Below are 4,518 nucleotides of genomic sequence, written 5' to 3' on the forward strand. Positions count from 1 at the left end.
GAAGAACGAGAAGAGAAGAAGAAGAAGAAGAAGAAGAAGAGAAGAAGAAGAAGAGAGAGAGAGAGAGAGAGAGAGAGAGAGAGAGAGAGAGAGAGAGANAGAGAGAGAGAGAGAGAAAGAGCAATGTGCCGTATACTCCGCCGCGACCGGGAGGGATGTATTTACCCTCCATCTGTGGATTTATTCGTGCATACATGGAAGAGCACTCCACGATGATACGCATTTCTCTCACCCATATCAGCCACCCACGTCGAACAGTGTCCACACCAATGTTTCACCGGTGCGGTGCCGCGAAGGAGGTACGGCTGCTGCTAATAATCCTTCGTTCCTTTAGCCCCATTAAACCCTTTGCCTCGCCAAGCGTTAAAAAAATTCCTACCCCTACTATATGTACCCTCAAAGTGTGCGCTCCCGTGATTTCGCGACATTCGAGTAGCTTTGAACGTTCCAAACTTACGCTTTGTACGTCAAGCCAACCGGTTACCATGGCATCGCTTTGCTTAGATTACACGAGTTTTCAGCACACACGCGTTTGACTTCGACAGTTATTTTAGGAACACGAGGTGTCCCGGTAAACACTTGTTTTCGGACAATTTTTGTGTGTGCGCGTAGATCACCTATATATAATGACATATATAAATTAAAAATTCGCTTATATACGATTGTACTCTTCCAATAATTTTATCATGGAATAAAATCACGCCACGCTGGATAAAGTAAACCGGGGAATAAACGAGTCGATTGCGGAAACGCGCGTATTGTTACGGAAGATCAACGACGAACGGCTCTTGTAATTTTTGAACTCATACATTTGCCACGATCACAGGATATGTTTATCCTTTACCTACGGATTTACTCGTGCATACACGAAACAGCACTCACGCTGCAGCGCGTATCTCTTTTACATATTTCTCCCTCTCTCCTCCCGCACGGCCGATATCCATAGGGAATATCCTTTCACGATAAAACTTTCGTCATAAAACGGACAACACATCGCTCATTCGGATATAAGAAAAATTTCCATTTTTACTTTTAACTCTAAAAACGAGGGAAAGAACAGAAAGTGAGAGAACAAAATAAAGATGCGATTTTTATATTTTATTTAATAGAATTTTTAATACGTGATATTAGACAAGAGATCACATACGTGAAAAAAATTATCAATTTATCCTTCCTTCGACAGTAATTACTCGTTCACGTGCAATCTTAGAAAAGGAAACCGGACCAGCAGCCGGAAACTGGGGATCATAAAATTTTTTACTGCAACCGAGAGCTTAACCCAACCCTGCCTTAAAATTTTTATTGGAGCCGAACACAAAATCGAACACTTAAACATTTAGAGGTTTCCCATCTGCGCTACAAATACGACTAAAAGATACATTTAGTACCGTGGGGAGCATTATTATTATTTATAAGTATGTATATTCGTGCACAGATGAACTTTTGAAGTTCAACGCGCGTTTATCTTGTTGACTAGGATTACGCGGAAAAAACAGAATCCCGCGGTAAAGAGTTAAGTCCGACGAAAGGATAACAAATAATTGATTTTTTTTATTTTACGGTTATTTCACTGAAAATGAAAGACGGAAAATTCTTTTGAGATGCACTCGTTTGTCATAAATAAATTTTCGGCTTGCAACGGATGACTCCCTCGTTGCAAGAGATACTTTTACGTTCACAATCGGATTTCGCGATTTGCTGGAGATCTCCGATTCCAGGTATTCTCAGAGCGGGACAATAGGTAGGGGTTCAAATAACCGACGCAAGTACTGCAGCGACGTATCCCATTGCAAAGGCGCAAAAGCGAGTAAAGACGAAAGCGGGTGAATAACGACGTCAGTATCTTCTCGTGGAATATGACAAACTCGACGAAATCCTTTCTAGGATGTCGTTTGTCGTATCAGAAACGATTGGTAACGCGCATAGTTGCTTCGAGATAGTTGGTTCACTTCTCGTGTTACAGGATGATTCTCGGTTCGTAACAACTTTGCGCTACGCAACTATGTTTCGAGTGGACCGGCACAGTCAGAAACTTCGCGTAACGTACTTCAATCGAATTTTTAACGAATTGCATTTTAACTTCCGGGTAGAAACCCAAATCGAGCAGGTAACTGCGTGTGTGCTTCAATGTAGTTGCTAACAAATTAGATTGCACTTGTACAAGCTAAAATAAACTGATTAGATCAATAGCCGATTAGTCAAATATATACGCGATTGAAACGTTTACGTCAACGATTATTGCATTATAGTTATTATTTTTTTTCAAAAATATAATTTCCCATTAAATGTTTCGTAATGAGAACATGATTGTTAATGTCATCGAAATTCTTGTTGTTGTATTCATTAAACACGCTTGTTATTCGCGCAATAATTAAAAGAGTTTTTCTACTCGTTGAGCACAATTTAACAATAGAGGCCTGTAAGAGGGCCTGTTCAAATAATGTCCATCCAAGAAGCATAAGTATAGCAAGCAGCTTTTTCACTGAGTCATTTATATCTTTCTCACGTAGAACTTTGCTACTTGAAGCAAATGCAGGCACCATGAAAAATTCAGCATTTGATAGAAACTTGATAGAATCGCGGAATATCCTTGGCAGAAAATTTGCTCCTACAGTACGATCATCTTTTCAATCACCATTCTACTCATCCGCATGCTCTGCCATGCTTATCTCTGCGTGAGAACGAATTTAAACAAGTATCCTCTCTTGAAAGTTTGAGGATGAAATCGTGTTTCTCTTTAAGATTGAGAATTGAAGTGCAATAATGACTTAAGCCAAAAACTACTTTGGGAATAAGAGTTTTAAATTTTGAAGAACAATAGAAAGAGAGAAAAAAGGGAGAGAGAGAGAGAGAGAGAGAGAGAGAGAGAAGAGAGAGAGAGAATATTTCAATAAAAATGTGAGCTAAGAGAGAAAACATTTTTGATATAATTTTTCAAATAAATTTTTTATTTAAATTGTAAAAATAACTCAATCACAAAAAAATTGCCGTTTTACAGAAATGCATAGCCTCTTTTGCACATAGAAAAGCTTTTATACGTGCTGAAGCAACTGCAATCTCTACAAGCTTTACAATCAGTACTGCGTTTATATAGTATGCACAAGAGCATGGTGCCGTGACACAATGGACATATAAATATTAATAGAACGTGCGAGCAGAAACTGTAAATATGCTCGATATAATTCTATGGGACTAGGTAATAAAATATCAAAAGTTCATGAAGTATCATTGCGAGGATTTAAATTTCTTTGCTAAAATATTGACGAAATTTCACAGAAAGCTCTTTCGGAGACGAAAATACGAAGATTTTGCTCACTAATTTTATTTTGTATTGGTTGCCAAATTTATAGACAATATTAAAAATTTACGTCCCAGAATGAGAACAGTGTTTAAATTCGGAGCGAGTTGAGGCGAAAATATACTCTGCTTCACATGAACTACTATTATTGAAGAAAATCTATTCGTATTTTATGACGATATATTTTATTATAAATTAGGATCTATTTTTTGATGAAAATTTTTTTTACAATTTTGAAAAACAAGAATTTTTTAAACTTTCTATTTAGGTTAGTCTAGAAACAGTATCTGTTAAATTATAATCGAAGTCGATTTATAAAATAAACGATAAAATTTATGTTGAAACTTATAAACTCGCGAATGAAATTTTAATAAATCATTAAAAGTTTCAGAACATAAATTTAAGCAAAAACCTCGCAAGTTTTTCAAGTAGCCAATAATTGGACACAATTTCTTTCTCTTAATTCTCATTACTTGATCAAATCATCCAACGAGGCAATATTATGCAATTATGAAGCTACTTTGGTACACGTAAAAGCACATAAAAATATTAGAAAGAAAAAACTGAGAAAAAGAAATTCATGTGTATTTTATTTAATTGCTAAAGTAGAACTAATACCTTAATTGATATCATCTTGTATCTATTTATTTTTCTACCGGTGTTATACTTCTATTCGTATCATTTAATTATCTCATTCTACACTCCTCAATTTTGGCTCACGCGATATTCTCTGCGGTTGCTAATATATATAGTAAGTGATATTTATGATGATATCCTATTTAATGAGGATGCTAGTTTCTTGCACGGATCTTAACACGTACGCAACATTTCACAGCGGAATTGATTTAAACGATTAAATCACTCAACAGGATAAGAGCAATAATAAAACGCTCATAAATCATTTTTGTTTGCATTCAACACAAAACTCACTCTCGAAAATATCTCGGAAATTGTCAGTCAGAGACAATTTAAATTATTTTTCCCTGCGTTGCACAAAATGATGAATTTAAATATCATAAATAAATATCATAATATAATTAAATATCATAATATTGTAGTTTTATTAAATGCATTTTATTAAGCAGTAATTATATCAAAGTTTAAGTAATTATTATATTGGGTTGTCCGGAAAGTTCGTGCCGATGTTGAAGGAAAATTGAAGGGAAATTGAAACGCAGAAGATTTAAATTTTAGTATACATTTATTAAATTATATAGATT

The 4,518-nt window shown here is 35.4% G+C and overlaps 1 protein-coding gene across 1 annotated transcript in view; it reads left to right on the forward strand.

Moving 5' to 3' along the window:
• LOC105625885 (tensin-1-like) overlaps positions 1 to 4,518 on the forward strand; it is a 62,984-nt gene that overhangs the window by 37,771 nt on the left and 20,695 nt on the right. The window lies entirely within an intron of this gene.

Source organism: Atta cephalotes (assembly GCF_000143395.1).
Source record: "Atta cephalotes unplaced genomic scaffold scaffold00004, whole genome shotgun sequence".
In the NCBI taxonomy this organism is placed as follows: domain Eukaryota; kingdom Metazoa; phylum Arthropoda; class Insecta; order Hymenoptera; family Formicidae; genus Atta; species Atta cephalotes.